Here is an 18,168-nt window from a genome sequence, read left to right as displayed (position 1 = left end):
TATCTGCCCGTGGGCTGTTGAGGGAAGGCCATTCCCAGAGCCCGAGCGCCTGGCCTTTCTCAGAGCGTCAGCATGGGAACGCAGGGCGGAGCCGGACATCATCCCCGGGACTCTTGCCAGGTGCGTGGGGCGTGAGGTGTGTTTCTATCTTGGGGGGTAGTCGGGCGTGAGGTTGCGTATGGGGGGCTCTGGACCTGACGGCCTGGGTTTGAGTCCAGCTGAGTCTTCCCAACCATAAAATGGGGATAAGAATATGACTGCCTGACAAAGTCGTTGGGGAGCGTTCAATGAGGAAACACAGGGAAACTGCCCCCACAATGCTGCTCGCCATTCGTAGTTTAACATTACTTATCAGGATGTTACATGTGCATGCATTCATTCATTCATTCATTCATTCAACATTCACTAGAGCACCGCTTTTGCGCTAGGCTTGGTTCTAGGTACCAGGGACATCACTGAACAAAAGGAAGCATGTGAACAACTAAAACCGTACCTTCGTGGCGCTTATGTTTTAGGATTGAGGACAGTACGAAGCGGGGAGGCAGGACCCCCGGAGGCTGTCACCGTGATTCAGGAGAGAGGCCGGGATGGTTGTAAGCGGGCGGGGGTGGAGGGCTCGGCTGGTTTCAGGCTATTTTTGGAGGTGGAACTGCCAAGGTCTGTGGATGGATTGGATGTGGCGTGGGAAAGGAGAGGAATCAAGGACAGTTTGGAGGTTTCTGTCCTGAGCACCAAGGACACCCGTCATCATCTAGGAAGGGGGCGCCGCGGGAGGGGCAGGTCCTGTGGTGGAGGTGACGAAGAGCTTGAGGTCTGCCACGTTAACCTTGAGGTTCTCGTTAGTCGGTTAGTGGAGGTGGAGACAGAGGGCATCTGGAGATATGCGTGCGTTTCAGGTTCAAGGGCAAGGTCTGGGCTGGGAGTAGAAACGTGGGAGGGGTCAGCATGTCGACGGCATTTAATATCATGGAATTGAATGAGATCACCTAAGGAAGGGGTTCTTAATCTGCAGTTCCTGAATTCGGATGGAAAAACTACATGTGTGTTTGTTTTCATTATCCCCTAACTAGCATCTCCTTCAAGAAGAAATGAAGGTGACAAGTCACAGTCACAGTAGTACCTGTGCCTGGGTCACCAGAAGTCAGGTATTTTCACATCGCATTCCAATGAACAGACCTCCCAAACTAGCATTGAAGCCAGCATTACTATGAAATCACGCGAGTTGTAAGACCTACCAGTTATCTGCTCAATAACCACCACGTCATGTCACTGAACGTGGGAAGAAGCACACATATCACAGTTCGACAGTATTGTGATGAACGTATTTTGATATAACTGGCTTCCTCTGCAATCCCGTGTATTTTCTTCTTTGCGTTTCACTTTGAACGTATTCTGAAAAGGGTCCGCACAGATGCCACGGGGGGCATGCGGCTCTCCAAGGGGTAAAATCCCCAGTTAGGGAATGTGTATTGCAGGAGAAGAGGGCCCCGGGCTCCGGAATAAGGGGTCAGGATGGGAGGACAGCAGGAGGAGAACCAAGCGGGAGGCCGGATGTAGGAAGTACTTCCAGGAGTTTGGTGGGATCGACCCAGCTCATGCCGTCAAAGACGACGGTGTTTCTTTCCCCAAGACGAGCGAGAATCCTGCCCACGGTCCCCGCCGGGCACTCCAGCTTCCAAAGTACAGTTCAGCCTCTCCCTGGCCCAGCACTTTGAACGGACCTAGGAATGTACTCAGCTCAGTGATTTCCCAATCGCTAATGTATGCGGGAAGGGGACGCACTTTTTAGGATCCCATGCCTGCAACCTTCCCTCTGCCCTTGGAATACATCACATCCCTTTCTTCCTCCTCCCTGGGGAGAGAGTGTACATTATTTACGAGCTGGCACAGAAACTCAAACGAGATTCAGTTGCTCCGGTAGAGGAACGGAACGGACCAAGGATAAGAGAAGGAGGGGTGTGTGGGGACCGGAGGTTCTCGCCTTGCCTGTGAACTCCCACAGAGTCGGCCGTGTCACCCCAGTGCCCATTTGCTTCTTCTCCGCAGAAACAGTATTACTAGCTGGGCACAAGGCTGCCGGGGTGGAGGTGACATTCTCAGCCTCCCTCCCAGCTGGCTGTGGCCACGATCAACTTTTGGTGGAGACATGGGTGGGAGTGGTGGGAGTTCCCACAGGAAGTGGGTGTGCCCCCCCCCCCCCCATATTTCCTACTTCCCGTTCGCTGGAGGTGGGCGTGGTGAGCCGTTTTGGACAGGGGCAGTCCCCCCGGGTTGGTGGGGCAACATCACAGACTGTTATCATCCCTGAGCCCAGGGATCATTCCTGAGCCCCATCATCTTTCCTGAGCCCAGACTGTGGAAGGAGAGAAAAATAAGCACCTACCACCTCCAAGCCACTGTTCTTTGGGGACCAAAGCACCCTCAGCTGTACCTGTATTCTAACAAATACTGGGGTGGGGGGGACGGGGGGAGCTGTGACCCAGATCTAGCTGGCTGCTGCCATTTAGTAGTGGACTGCAAACCTTTCCTGCAAAGGGTCGGACTGCAGTTCTCACTTTGCAGCCACATGGTCTCCGCTGCAATTATTCAACTCTGCCACGATAGAGTGAAAGCAGCCATAGACAATACGTAAATGAATGAGCTGTGTTCTAATAAAACTTTATTTATAAAAACAGCCACCAAACTTCTGTGGGCTATAGTCTGCTGACCCCTACTGTCTAGGAATGTTGCTGATATTTGGCAAGATCAACTATCTATCATCTACCTACCTACCTACCTACCTACCTACCTATTTTTAATTGTTTTTTTGAGAGAGAGAAAGAGGAAGGGGCAGAGGGAGGGAGGGAGGGAGAGAGAGAGAGAGAAAAAAAAAAAGAAAGAAAGACAGAGAGAGAATGAATCTGAAGCAGGCTCCATGCTCAGGGTAAAGCCCAACTCGGGGCTCGATCCCACGACCCTGGGATCATGACCCGAGCCGAAATCAAGAGTCGGATACTCAACTGAACCACCCAGGCGCCCCCTCTGCGCCATTTTAAAGCAAAGTATGGAGGCCGAATGTTTTGGTGAAATTTCCAGATTAAAAAAAAAAAACACCTTATAATTCAAACAGAACATCTTCGGGGTTGAAGTGTGAACTCAGGCTGCTGGCTGCCATCTTGCAAGACCCACATGTAGTCCCAAGGGGCGCAGAATAGAAGCTGAGCTGGTCCAGGCTAAGGTTCAATCCCACCCCTGTCGCCCACAAGACGGCTCTGAGTTGTGAGACCTTCACCATGCATCGTGTGGCTTTTAGGGGCTCCTGATCTGGGCAGAGGAAAACAATCCCTCTAACTTTCTGGAGGTGGAGCTGGGGTCTCCTGAGGAACAAGTGATAAATGAGAAGGAAATGCTTTTGCAAACTCTAGAACGCTATAAATATTAGATGCAAAATGCCACAGGACTGAAGTCTTTGTTTTTTTGGCAGACAAATTGGCTGAGGAAGCAAGGCTGGGAAGATATGCATTAAATAAACCCTGAGCCCCGAAGCTCTTAGGGCCGGGGCATTTCTGATATTCTGTAACCAGATCTTTTTAACTTTGGGCTGCTTGCAAGGTTATAACACGAGTCTCTTTCTTCCGCTTTTGAAAAGACACCAAACGCGGATTGCTGCACAAAGTGATAAATCAACGTTGTAAAAGTTCTGGATGCCAGAGATGCGATCTCGCTGAATGGAGAACTGTGGGAAAAGGAGGTGAGGAAGGTGGGGGCGTAACTGCCCACGAAGGAGGCATCTTGTGCTGGAAGCAGAGAGCTGGGCAACATGCCCTCCTCCCACCTGCCCCTTGAGGGGGGAAGCCGGATTTGGGTTTCTGTAGTAGATACTTGTTCTATTTTTCTGCCCAGCATCCATTCTCCTGCCTTTTAGTAACTGTGCCTTCTGAGGTGCATATTCTAGCTCCCAGCTCCTGGGCAAGGCATAGGGTGTCCCACCTCCCCTGGCCACCGTGATTGGGTAAAGAAGAGACACGTGACCCTGGCTGAGCCAATGAAAGCCTCCCCTGAGACTTTCGCTGGAGCACTAGGAAGAGGCTCTCTCTGTTAGCCAGGGTCGCTGTGCTGGAGGGGTGGGGCCAGTGAGGGCCATCTTAAGGTCACAAAGGAGAACCTTCCAAGGAATAAAGTTAAGCCAGATGAAAGAAAATCCGAGAAGCAGAAAGATGGGTTCTGATGACAATGTTTGAGTATGGGGACTCAGCTAAGTTTTCCTGAACTAATTGCACTCATATTTCTGAATGCTGGGAAAGGGAACAGTAATCCAAATTCCATTTTGTTTTCATTTTCTGCTTCAAGCCTAAGGCTGAAGCGTCATCCGTTCATTCAAATCTTTATTGGGTACCCAGTACCTGCCTGGCACTGTTCTTGGATATGAGGATACAGTATGAACAAAACAGGCAAGAACTAAATTCACAACAGCCGAGATCATTTCAACGGGATGATAAATCCTACAAAGGACATAAAGCAAGGTATCATGATAGACGCTGACAGGGGTTGGGGGGTGCTAATTCACGCAGGGAGGTCGGGGAAGCAGAAGGGATCTGAGTGCTGTTAGAAAGGAAGAGAGGTAGGAGATGTGGCCAGAGAGGGGCGCAGGACGAGGCTGTGCAAGGCCTTGGCAGCTTTGATGAGTGGTGAGTTTATTCTAAGAGCGGTGAGCCAGGGAAGGGTCTCGCGCAGGGAATGACATGATCAGAATTCCATTTTCCTTTTCTCTTCTTTCTTTCCTTTTTTTTTTTTTAACAACTTTTTGTTTTTGAACGTTTATTTATTTTTGAGAGAGAGAGACACACACACAGAGCACGAGCGGGGTTGGGGCAGAGAGAGAGGGAGACACAGCATCCGAAGCAGGCTCCAGGCTCCGAGGTGTCAGCACAGAGCCTCACGTAGGGCTTGAACCCACGAACCGTGAGATGGTGACCTGAACCAAAGCTGGACGCCTAACTAACTGAGCCACCAGACGCCCCAGAATTCCATTTTTCAAAGCTTCCTTCCTCTTGATGCTGGGTGGGGAGGAGAAATAGCTAATGGCTGGGGAGAGGCAGGGGCAAGGAATAAGCAGAGGCTGAAGGCTGCTGTCTGCCATGTCCCTTCACTCCTGCATGCTGCCTGCCTGTTTCTGGTGAGGTCGCTGCTATCGAGGAAGACTGAGGGCGGGCTGCCTGGGCCTCGAATTAAATGCTGGCCTTGGCCGCACACTCCCTGGGAGGGCCGTGCATGTCCAGCAGGTGAAGCCGGGGGCCCATGCATGTCCTGGAAACTTGACGAGTTGGGCAGGGCAGGCTCCCCCAGCACTAGGGACAGGTTTTATCACCGGCCGAGTCAACATCAGCAAGGGCTGTATTTGAAAATCTTTCTGCCCCTTTTAGGGGCGCCTGGGTGGCACAGTCGGTTAAGCGTCCGACTTCAGCCAGGTCACGATCTCGCGGTCCATGAGTTTGAGCCCCGCGTCAGGCTCTGGGCTGATGGCTCGGAGCCTGGAGCCTGTTTCCGATTCTGTGTCTCCCTCTCTCTCTGCCCCTCCCCCGTTCATGCTCTGTCTCTCTCTGTCCCAAAAATAAATAAACGTTAAAAAAAAAAAATTGAAAATCTTTCTGCCCCTTTTAAAGCATGGTTTTGTCCAGAAGGATGGAGCGGGTAGGGGGTGGGGAGGTGGGGAGAAAATCCAACAGACCCTCAGAACAAGGCCTGGGGAGACTGTCGATCATGGGATATTTAATTATCACCTCGGAGGACGCTGACACGAAGCTGATCCTTCAAAGAGCGGCGCTCGATGCCATTAGGCTGATGTCCATGTCTATGACAAGTATTTTGTAACAGTCCCTTATTCTCTTGGAAGAAATCTACACGTAACAAAAGCCACTTATGCACATCATTTCCAAAAACATCAATACGATGCTCTAACTACAGTCTATAAGCAGAGTAAGAGGAAGGCAATTTACAACAAAGAAAAATTTCAGCATGAGCTTCTGAGCACATCCGTCAAGGAGATGTGAGGAATAGTCTGGGGCTTGGACGAGACGCAGATTCGGAGGGGCGTGAGGAACAGGTGTAGACTGCGTGGGCCCGCGGCAGGAGCCATTCAAATATTTTTGGTGGCCCCGCCCTCAGCGCCGAGATTTTTAGTAATACGGCATGACTCCTGGAAAAGTTTTGTATTGAGGTATGATAGTCCTTCCGTTTACTTCTCACTTAGCTTCCTGGACAATTCAGAGTGTTTACGTATAAAATGGATTTAGGGTTAAGGCTCAGATCACAACAAATGTAAAAGAATCCCCTCATATGATGATTTGGCGGAAGATTCAGAAGCCACGAGGAGCCCAAGGCAACATGGGAGCCCCGTGGGGCTCTCCTGCGCACAACAGGCCATCGAAAGTCCCTGGTTCCTGCCTGCCCCCCCCCCCCCCCCCGGGAGGCCAGCAGCATCCCCAACTTTTAGAACCACCAGAAACGCTTTCATAGATTTGAGCCCCTAGGGGGCAGTGTGCTCCCTTGGGAACCACCAGGTTAGAAAAAAGTTTGCAAACCCATGGCCTGTGGGCTGAATCCATCCCACAGGTGTGTTTGCTTTGGGTTTGCCTGGTGTTTTTATTCTTTTAATGTTTATTTATTTTTGAGAGACAGAGAGAGACAGCATGAGCGGGAGAGGGCAGAGAGAGAGGGAGACCCAGAATCTGAAGCAGCCTCCAGGCTCTGTGTTGACAGCTCAGAGGGGCTCGAACCCACGAACCGCGAGATCATGACCTGAGCCGAAGTCGGAGGCTCAACCAACTGAGCCACCCAGGCGCCCCTATTTTATTTCTTTAAAGTACAGCAAACAGTCCACATTTGAAATCTGGACGATTTCACATTAAAATCTGGGTACCACACTTGGGACGAATCAGAACATCTGGCACCTCTGGGCCCACCCATCATCCAAGGGGCACATCTGGCTGGGCTGTGGGGCGGTGCCCCCTTCCCCACCTGGCCCCTCGAGACGCTGGACTTTGGTTTCTCTGGGTAGAAAAGGGCTCACACAGGCCTGGCAGAGAGCAGACCCCTCTTCGGCCTTGGGCAGGCTGACACGTAGGGGTGCCCAGTTTCCCCTCCTTCGCTGAACGCCCTCCTACTCTGATCTCCCCCTGCAACAGCACAGAGGGTTCTGCCGGAAGTGATCTGTTGGCCAAGGGCTGGGATGTGCCAAGTGTTCAGAGAATGAGGACCTGTCCATGGACAGGAGGGCCCACAGGCCCCAGCTTGGAGCCCTCCTGCATAGCTGCCCTTGGTCCTGAAACCTGACACATGACCCAGCCACAGGATGGCCTGGGAAGGCCTGGAGAGGAAGGGCAAAGGAACCAGATCGCCATGCTTAGACTTGAGGGGGAACAGTACAGGAAGGAGGAGAGGCATCCGCCTCAAAGGCGTGCGTGAGCGTTAAGATAAATCATGTAACTCACCAGGAGCAAGGTCTGGGCATGGCCAAGGCTCGATAAGAACAATTCGCGTTTTTTTCTTAATTAAAAAAAACTTCTTTTTGAGAGCGAGAGAGAGAGTGCACACACACAAATGGGGGAGGGGCAGGGAGAGCGTGAGAGAGAATCCCAAGCAGGCTCTCAACCACGCTCACTTTGGAGCCAGACGTGGGGCTCGATCCCCCGACCGCGAGACCACGACCCGAGCCGAAACCAAGAGTCGGATGCTCGACCGACTGAGCCGCCCGGGTGCCCCAGAACAACTTGCCTTTTAAAAATCACTGTTGTCATTCTTTTTATATTCTGGAAGGTTTGTGCGCCCCCCTCCAAAAAGATTTTGCTTGAACGACACGCTACCCCGAGGCTGTCCTGCAGAACTTTTTGCGATGATGGAAAACGTTCTGTATCTACAGCATCCGATCTGGTACCCACGTGCACCCGCTGGGCACTTGAAACGCGCCCCGTGTGACTAAGAAACAGAATCTTTAACGTGATTTGTTTTTAACTAACTTAAAATTAAACAGTTCCCAGTGGCCGGTGGCTACCATGTTGGGCCCGGCAGCCCTAGTGTTGGTCCTTCTAGAATGTTCAGGGGAGTTGCAGCTAGGACCAGGGAGAGGATGTGCGAGGTCACACTTAGCCTGAAAACCCTCTCAAACTCTTGGAGGCTCAGTAGGTAGGCTTTAAACATCCACCGAGTGTAGTCACCCTGCCTCTCACTTTTATTCGACTTCCACGACTCTTTCAACTGCCCACCAAAGTCAGAGACTCCCTGAGTGAACTGGGAGTTAGAGACCCCGGTGAGCAGAACCAAGGCCACTCGCCGGCGGGCTGGGCGGCCGCAGCGCTCCACACTCAGGACCACAGCGGACCACGAAGGGGGAGGCAGCGGGTTTTCTGAGGGTCCCCGCTTGCTCGCAAGGTTTCCGCGTTTAACTCAAGACTCTGCAGCTTTGCACGGAGGTCAACGCGTCGCTATGGGGATTAAATACGACGGCGTGCACGGAAGACCCCAGCTGGTGGGGGTTGAATCGGGTCCCCCAAAATATACGTTCAAGTTCTAACCCCAGGTGTGTGTGAATGTGACTTTATTTGGATATAGGGTCTTCGTAGATGGTCATCAAGATGTGGTCATTAGGGTGGGCCCTCGCCCAGAGACTAAGTGTCCCAAGAAGAGGGGAATTTGGACACGGACACGCACAGGAGACAGGAGAAGGCCATGTGAAGAGAGGGACCCTCAGGGAGGCGGCCATGCGAACACAGAGGCAGGGACTGGAGCAGTGTGGCCACAAGCCAAGGAGCACCGGGGACTGCCGGGGCCACCAGGAGCTGGACGAGGCAAGGAAGGATCTTCTCCGAGAGCCTTCAGCAGGAGCGAGGCTCTGTTGACACTTGATTTCGGGCTTCTGGCCTCCAGAACCGTGAGAGAATATATTTCCGTTCTTTGAAGCCACCAGTTTGTGGGGCTTTGTTACAGAGGCCACTGGAAACCCATACGCCAGCTCCTGGGCAGGGACAGAGAGAGAGCTCCCGCGTCGGTCGGGGGCAAACAGAAATTCCACCCACCGGCCTCACTCCCAGCTTTTGAGAAGTTGGTAAGCGTGACCATCTGTGTCTTTTCTGTGGCCCCCTTTCTCTTCCGGCCCCAGGGAGCACCCCCCAAAAGTGTGGGCACTGGTCACCTGAACCTCAAGGGTGGAGTCCTACTAAAGGCACTGCATAACTTACACGTATACGTTGTAACTCCACTGCACAGATGGGACACTGAGGCCCAGACGGGGAAACTGAGGCCCAGAGGGGGACGGGTCTCAGCCCAAGGCTGCAAAGGAGTTAGAAGCAGAGCCGAATTCTCTAGACTCCTGCACCAATGTTTTACTTGTTTTGAAACTTAAATGTCTTGGAGAAAGGGAGTGACCGCTGAATCGGGAGTTTAAAGACAAATGTGGGTGCCCTAGGCCAGCCTGGGCCCTGGGGGGCTGCCCGGGAGCCTCGTAAGGTGGGTCTACTTCGAGGGGCGGTCACACCCCCAGGCCGGAGCTGGGGGCAGCTGGGTGAGGGAAGAAGGGACCAGTGTGTGCACGCGTGTGTGAGCCCACTTGAGGGGAGAGGAAGGGAGCGGGGGGCACAACCAGGAGAAAGGCCAAGTGCAGAGAAGGCCGCCATTGTGAAGGCAGGACAGCTGCACCAGGGGCCCAGAGGACGCTTCGCGGGAAGAATCCGAGTCCTTTTCAGAAGGGCCAAGAAGAAAGGAGGAGGGGCTGAGATGGTGGGATGGGGGGGTGGGGAGGAGAGAGACAGGAGAGAAAAGAGAGAGGATAGAAAGCTGCTGGAGGGTGGGGGTGGGGGGAGCTGCTGGCTCTGGATGGAATTTGCAGACTCATCCACGATGGTCCTGCCACGACTCCCCGAGCACCTATGACGGGGCAGGCCCTCTTTCAGACACCGGGATGCGGGAGAGGACAGCCCAGGTAGTCCCTGCTCCCAGTGAGCTGACATTTCAGAAGGGAGGTAACCAGTGAGATCAATGGCGGAACGCATGTTGGTGGTAGAAAGGGCCAGAGAGATGGATGAAGCGGGGTTCGAACCAGGGTCCTGAAGGGGGGACGGTGACATGTTCCAACTTGGGAGGCCGAACAACAAATATACAGATATATGTTAAGGGCTGACAGGAGCTCTGAAGGACGATGAAGCAGGGTGAGGGGATGAAGAGGGGAAAGGAACCCTCTTGTGGATGTGCCCCCCTCCACAGCCGGCGCATTCTAGAACGCAATGAGGGAGGGGCTGAAGGCTCACCACCAGTGCCCACATCTCTGTGAACGTCTGTACCAGATGGCAGAAGCTGGGCACGGACACAGCCTCAGAATGGCCAGACTCAGATGGCAACATGGAAGGAGAAGGCGTGACCCCCACGAGGAGACAATGGACACTTCTGTCTAATTTGCCAGAAAGCGCCGGAAAAGGCGTCCCCCCTCACCCGCAAAGCAGTGGAGTGGAAATCCGTGACTGCCACCTCCGTGCGTTTCTCCTCCTCTTCGTTCCCACAGCCCTCGATTTACTTCCGCTTTGCCAGAAATTGCCAAATCGCTTCTTGGCGTGGAGGTGCCAATGTGCATTCCCACTGCTGATGTATGGGGCTTCCTGTTTTCCCACATCCCCTCTCCCCCGCCCCCCCCACCCCCAGACTTTGCTGTGATGGGGCCTCTGAACATTGGCTATGGCCATTGTGGGCTTAATTGGCATTTTACTGATCACCAGACAGGTTGAGCGCGTGCTACCAATTTGGAGCCATGTGTACAACTTGAATGGATCAGCTGATCCATCGTGACGTTCATGGGGACACTGGTCTGGGGGATGTTGTGCGATGCTACGATGCTTGTGTAACTCATCAGCATCCTCAGAGCTAACACCGCTTAAGGGCTTACTCTGTATCACCGTTCTAACGTATTTGATCCTCACAAAACCCTATGAGCTGAGTAACATCCTTAGCCTTAGTTGCGGTAACCGAGGCTAAGAAGTTAAATGACTCGTCCAAATTCACTCAGTTAGAAAGCGGAATCAGAAAGACTCTTAACGACAGAGAACAAACGGACGGTTGATGGAGGAAGGTGGGTGGGGGATGGGCTAGCTAGATGGGTGATGGGCGTTAAGGAGGGCGCTTGTTGGGATGAGCACTGGGCGTTGTACATAAGGGATGAATCACTGGTTCTACTCCTGAAACCAATGTTGCGCTGTATGTGAACGAACTAAAATTTAAATTAAAAAATGCCTATTCAAAAAAAAAAAAAAAAAAAAAAAGAAAGTAGTGGAATCAGGATTGGAACCCAGGCAGAGTCCTTGCTCTCAATGGCTTTGTGAAGAGCGGGGAGGCATCTCCTGCCAAGAACACGACAGAACTCTGACTCGTGGGTAGGTAAGAGAGCACGGTCCGGCAGCTGACATGGGCTGAAAGTTAGGACCGAGTGCATTTTGTAAAAACCGAGGAGGCAATTCATCCCTTTCAGGGTGTTTATAATTGAGCTCTAGGTTCCCGGAGAAGCCAACACACAGAAACACCCGTGAACAAACCACTGTTTATCCCGCTTTGCCTCTCTCACTTCCTGCAAAACACGGGCTAGCAGAAAGCACGGGGATTGCAAAATAAGCTTGCAAATCTTGTCAAAGAGGCAAGGTTTTGGGAAATTAATTAAAGGGATGCTGGAGGACGGCTCGAAGCACACGCAAATCCACTGACAAAATTCTGGTCTATGAGGTAACTGAAGAAGAGACTGTTAGAAAGGATGGGGAGTAGTAAGTACTTCACAAGGGGGAGATTCAGGAGTCAAAGGATTAAGAGAGGCCCTTGCGAAAACCGATCCAATCCCGAATACTTCTGCAAAAATGACCTGTTATGATGTTGAGCTCCTGTACTCAGAAGAGTATCACACACACAAGTGGCCGTGAACCGTTACTGTACTTTGATTTTAATCTTCCCTCAGCACCCCTTTGCTTCTCTGTCTACAGGAAAGAATTTCTAGCTGGGAATATGGTCACCCGGCATGAAGACTGCCCTTCCCAGCCTCCTCTGCGGTCACGTGTGCTCATGTGACTTGTTTCTCATCAATGAGGTACAAGGAAAAATGGAGAGCAGCTGAAACTCTGATCAATCGAGGAACACCTAAATATATGAAGCAAATATGGACAGATCCAAAGGGAGAAATAGACAGCAATAAATTAATCGTAGGGGACTTGAATGCCCCACTTCTGTCAATGGATAGATCATCTAGACAGATCATCGTAAGGCAACATTGGCCTTAAATGACACGTTGGACCAGATGGACTTAAGATTTCCAGAACATTCCATCCCAAAGCAACAGAACACACATTCTTCTCGAGGGCACATGGAACATTCTCCAGGATAGATCATATGTGGGACCACAAAACAAGTCTTAATACATTTAGGAAAACCGAAATCAGATCAAGCAACTTTTTTCCCACCACGATGGTATGAAATTAGAAATCAATCATGAGAAGAAAACTGGAACATTCACGAATGTGTGGAGGGTAAACAACATAAAACGGAACAACCACTGGGCCAGAGAAGAACTCAAGAGAAATTTAAAAAACACCCTGAGACAAATGAAAATGGAAATAAAACATCCCAGAAGTTACGGGATACAGCAAAAGCAGTTCTAAGAGGGAAATTCATAGCGATAAACGCCTACATCAAGAAACAGAAAAATCTCAGAGAAACCACCTAACTTTACACCTCAAGGAACCAGGAAAACAGGAACAAACAAAGCTCAAAGTTAGCAGAAGGAAGAAAATAACGAAAATCACAACAGAAATAAGTAAAATAGGTCTTTGAAAAGATATACCAAATTGACGACTCTTTAGCCAGACTTACCAAGACAAAGAGAGAGGGCTCAAATAAATAAAGCCAGAAACGAGAGATGTTACACAGAAATACCAAGGATCATTAAGAGACTATACTAGGGGCAATTATACACTCACAAATTGGACAACCTAGAAGAAAGGGATAAATTCCTAGAAACACACAAGTTACCAAGACCGAATCGTGAAGAAATTGGAAATCTGAATAGATCACTTACTACTAAGGGGATTGAACCAGGGATCAAAAACTTCTCAACAAGCAAAAGTCCAGGACCAGACGGCTTCACTGGTGAGTTCTACCAAGCATTTAAAGAAGAATTAATATGAATCCTTTTCAAATGTCTCCAAAAAAACAGAAGAGGAGAAAACACTGCTAGACTCATCCTATGAGACCAGCATCACCCTGATACCAAAACCAAAGACACCACAAGAAAAGAAAATTACAGTCCAATATCCCTGATGAACACAGATGCAAAAACTGTCAACAAAATATTAGCAAATGGAACCCAACAATACATTAAAAGGATCGAATGGGATTTATCCAGGGGGAGCAAGAACAGTTTACCATATGCAGATCAATAAATGTGATACACCGCATTAACAAAGTGAAGGATAAAACCGTATGATCATCTCATTAGATGCAGAAAAAGCATTTGACGAAATTCAACATTCATTTATGATGAAAACTCTCAGCCAAGTGGGTATAGAGGAGAAGTACCTCAACACAATAAAGGCCGTATAGGATCAGCCCACAGCTAACTCACTCAACAGTGAAAAACTGAAATCTTTTCTTCTACGATCAGGAGTAAGACAAGGATTCCTACTCTTGTCACTTTTTTTTTAATGTTTTTTTTTTTATTAAAAAAATTTTTTTTTTCAATGTTTATTTATTTTTGGGACAGAGAGAGACAGAGCATGAACGGGGGAGGGGCAGAGAGAGAGAGGGAGACACAGAATCGGAAACAGGCTCCAGGCTCTGAGCCATCAGCCCAGAGCCTGACGCGGGGCTCGAACTCACGGACCGCGAGATCGTGACCTGGCTGAAGTCGGATGCTTAACCGACTGCGCCACCCAGGCGCCCCCCTTTTTTTTTTTAATGTTTTAATTTATTTTTGAGATAGAGAGACAGAGTGTGAGTGGAGGAGGGGCAGAGAGAGGGAGACACAGAATCTGAAGCATGCTCCAGGCTCTGAGCTGTCAGCAAAGAGCCCGACGCGGGGCTCGAACTCACAAACCGTGAGATCATGACCTGAGCCGAAGTCGGACGCCCAACCGACTGAGCCACCCAGGTGCCCCTACTCTTGTCACTTTCATTCAATGCAGTATCGGAAGTCCTAGCCAGAGCAATTAGGTATGAAAAAGAAAGAAAAGCCATCCAAATCGGGAAGGTAGAATTAAACTCTCACTATTTGCATATGACATGATATCACACATAGAATAGACAAATTCAGTGAAGGTGCAGGATACGAAATCGATACGCAAAAATCCATTGTATCTCTATACACCAGCAATGAACTATCAGAAAGAAAAATGAAGAAACAATCCCCTTTACGATTGCATCAAAAAGAATCAGATACCTAGGAATAAATTTAACCAAGGAGGTGAAAGACCCATACGCTGAAAACTGCCACATATTCATGAAAGACACTGAAGAAGACCCAAATAAATGGAAAGATATTCTGTGCTCATGGATTGGAAGAATTGATACTGTAATATGCCCACAGTACCCAAAGCAATGGAGATTCAACCCAATCCCTATTCAAATTCCAGCGGCATTTTTTCACAGAAATAGAACAAATAATCTTAAAACTTGTATGGAACCACAAAAGACCCCAACTAGCTTAAGCAATCTTGAGAAAGAAGAACGAAGCTGGAGGCATCATGCTTGCTGACTTCAAACTGTATTACGAAGCTACAGTAATCGAAACAGTATGGCGTTGGCGTTAAAACAGACACACAGATCAGTGTAACAGAACAGAGCCTAGAAATAAACCCACACAGATATGGTCAACTAATTGACATCAAAGGAGCCTAGAATATACAATGGGGAAAGGACAGTCTCTTCAATAAGTGGTGCTGGGGAAACGAGCCAGCCACACAAACAAAATGAACCCGGACCCCTGACGTTATCCACAAAAACGAACTAGAAATGGATTAAAGGCTTGAACACAAGACCTGAAACCATAATGTGACATTAGTCTTGGCGACGATTTTTTGGATTTGACACCAGAAGCAAAGGCAATTCATGACAAACATAAGTAACTGGGACCACACCAAACTGAAAAGCTTCTGCACAGCAAAAGAAACCATCAGCATGACGAAAGGGCAACCTGCCGAACTGGAGAAAATGTTTGCAACTCTTTTATCTGAAAAGGGGTTAATATCCAAAAGATATAAAGAAGTCCTAAGGCTCAACAGCAAAAACACAAACAATTAATCAAACAAGGGGCAAAGGATCTGAATGGACATTTTGCCAAAGAAGACATCCAGGTGGCCAACAGGCATGTGAAAAAGTGCCGCACGTCACTCATCATCAGGGAAATGCAAATCAAAACCACAATGAGATATCACTTCACACCTGTCAGGACGGCTGTTACCAGAAGGACAAGAGACAGCAAGTGTGGGTGAGGGTGTGGAGAAAAGGGAACCCTCGCTTCCTTCCCCTCCCCCATGGGTTCCTGTTAAGTTTCTCGGGATCCACATAAGAGTGAAAGTATATGGTATCTGTCTTTCTCTGTATGGCTTATTTCACTTAGCATCACACTCTCCAGTTCCATCCATGTTGCTACAAAGGGCCATATTTCGTTCTTTCTCATTGCCACGTAGTACTCCATCGTGTATATAAACCACAATTTCTTTATCCATTCATCGGTTGATGGACATTTAGGCTCTTTCCATAATTTGGCTATTGTTGAGAGTGTTAGAAGCACGGGATTGCTCTCTTGGGTCTCATAAACAGCCAAACGTAAATCCAACTCAACCAACTTTGCTAAATACTCATGAGAATGCAGAGTTGAATGTGCCTAAAGACCCAGCAACAGCAGCTGACCACTGGTCCTTGGGAGACTAAGGTTGTTATACGTTCTAATGTGAGTCATACCTATCAAATTCATCTAAGAGGAATTTTCAATTCATTAGTTTCCTGTCATTTTCCTCAATCAACCAACAAGGACCAGCATAACTAACATTATTAGTGGTATCTTTAAAATGTTTTCACCTTAAATAGCAACTTAATATAAAACTCAAGTCAGAGCTTCCTAGCTGCCAGGGCAAAGAGGGAAAGTATACAGGGTACATAGCTCTTGCTGTTTCATGACCAGGAGCGCATCAGGCCATCAGAACAAACAGGCATCTTCAGGGTCCTGAGTTCTGAAAGTCACGCTGCAGCAGGGTCTCTTGCACAGAGAGGCATTCTAACTGTAACGAATAAAATCCTCAGGGACGGTTTTACAAAAAATGTAAATGCTCTGTGTATGGCTATTTACTCTTGGACGTTACGATCCCAGTCTTCACTGAAGCGATACCGAGTAAGCATAGTTGGATGAAAGCAAGTCTTTGGGAAGACAGCTTTTCGGCGATGTGTGCAAATTCAAGAACGAAGTTTGGGAAATCAATTTTGAGGAACATTTATTATTGAAATAGTTCCTTTTCTTGCGCCAGCTGTATGATTCTAAGGCGTTAGTCACCAGTTCCCACCAGGAGCGCCCACGATATCACAGGGTATGTGTTTCCTTTCAGTGTGAAGGATGCTCCACACTTGCTTTGAATTCCCACGGTCTTCGGTTTCCATTTTGGTTGTGTCACAAGCACCCCAATTGAGGACTCTGGGCACATCTCTTTTCTGGGCTGCAGTTGTCTGGCTGTCAAATAAGGGGTGTTGATGAGAACACCTTAGGGTCCTTACTGTTCTTTTAGCATCCAAATCGGAAGTTTTCTACACAGACCTTTCAGTCAGATGTCCTACAGGGGGTCTGTGAGCTATACTCTGCCTTCAGACAAGCTTTGGTTTGGCCCACGGTGTGCATTTTTTAAGAAATTGATGATGGCAACTTTTTTTCCCCCTTATATCAGCATATTTCAGCTACACATTCAGGTTAGAAATATGCGAAGATTGGTACTCCTGGGCACGAATGGCTATAATTATCTGGACCGGTATAGAAGATGCCCCTTTCCGTAGGTGCCCTCTGGTGTGCTGCGGGACCCCCGTGTCCTGCTTCTTTATTTACACCAGGTCCCCACAACCAGCTGCACGGTGGCCCGTGCTGACCTCTGACACGTGCGGCTTTCTGCAGAGATCCAGGAAGCAACCAGCTTATGCGTATGGGATGGAGGCCTTCTGAGTTCTCTCAGGAGGCCCCGCTTTCTGGGTGACCCTGGCAGGAGACTCAGTCCACAAGAAGATGCACCTTCCTCTTGTTCCCCACCCCGACGTGCCCCGCCAGCCACACGGGCTGCTTCATCTCTGAGCTCAGCTGAGGGAGGCGTCGATCCCCCCCCTCCTGTCACTCCCCCGGAAACAAGCCCCTGGTCACTCGGACGCGACTTCTCAGGGTGGCAGCATCCCAGCCGCCATGTCTGATTTCACGATCGCCTCGCTCGGCTCTCAGTGGGGAGTGTTTACTTTTTCAAAATTCAATTAAATGGAGTTTTGGAGGATTTCGCGTGGTGCTGGAGGTAAGTGTTTGTAATTGTGTCTTTGCCCCAGGCCAGCAGCCTGACAGGTGAGCCTTGGGAACCGACCAAGGTACCTCCTGCAAGATAGACCGGAAGACCTAATTGCTCCGTATCCATCCACGAGACAGCTCTGCAGCACTGACCACGGGAGAGGTGGGGCGTGCCGGGTAGTGTAGACAGCCAAGTGTAGACAAGCCGTCCATGTCAATTTCCCGGCCATTCTGCAGAGTGGCCACACAGTCCCACACGTGCTCCTGTCCATTTTCCACACCAGTTTTCATCCCTGCCTCCCACCCCAATGTTCTTCTGGAACCTTCTTCCATGCTGATGGTCTGAAGTCAATAAACCGGTCCCTAACATGACACATGGTGAATACAAACTCACACATGAATACTTCTAGCCTCTCTCTGTATTATATTTCATATTTTAAGTGGACTCATTAAAAAAATTCAAATTGCTTTGAAAAGGTCACGTTCTTTCACTACTATAGGCAAATCATTTTGTATTTTTTTTAATATATTTTTTTCTTATTCTTTTTTTTTTTTCTTCTATTTTAGAGAAGGAGGGAGAGAGCTTGTGTGAGTGGGGGAGGGGGAGGGGGAGGGGGAGGGGGAGGGGGAGGGGGGGAGGGGGAGAGGGA

At 49.4% G+C, this 18,168-nt stretch overlaps 1 protein-coding gene across 3 annotated transcripts in view; it reads right to left on the bottom strand.

Moving 5' to 3' along the window:
• Positions 1 to 18,168, bottom strand: part of SULF2 (sulfatase 2) — a 116,612-nt gene that overhangs the window by 50,575 nt on the left and 47,869 nt on the right. The window lies entirely within an intron of this gene.

The sequence above is a fragment of the Felis catus genome, chromosome A3, assembly GCF_018350175.1.
Source record: "Felis catus isolate Fca126 chromosome A3, F.catus_Fca126_mat1.0, whole genome shotgun sequence".
In the NCBI taxonomy this organism is placed as follows: domain Eukaryota; kingdom Metazoa; phylum Chordata; class Mammalia; order Carnivora; family Felidae; genus Felis; species Felis catus.
Note: the sequence above shows the minus strand (reverse complement) of the source record. Positions and strands in the feature narration are given on the sequence as shown.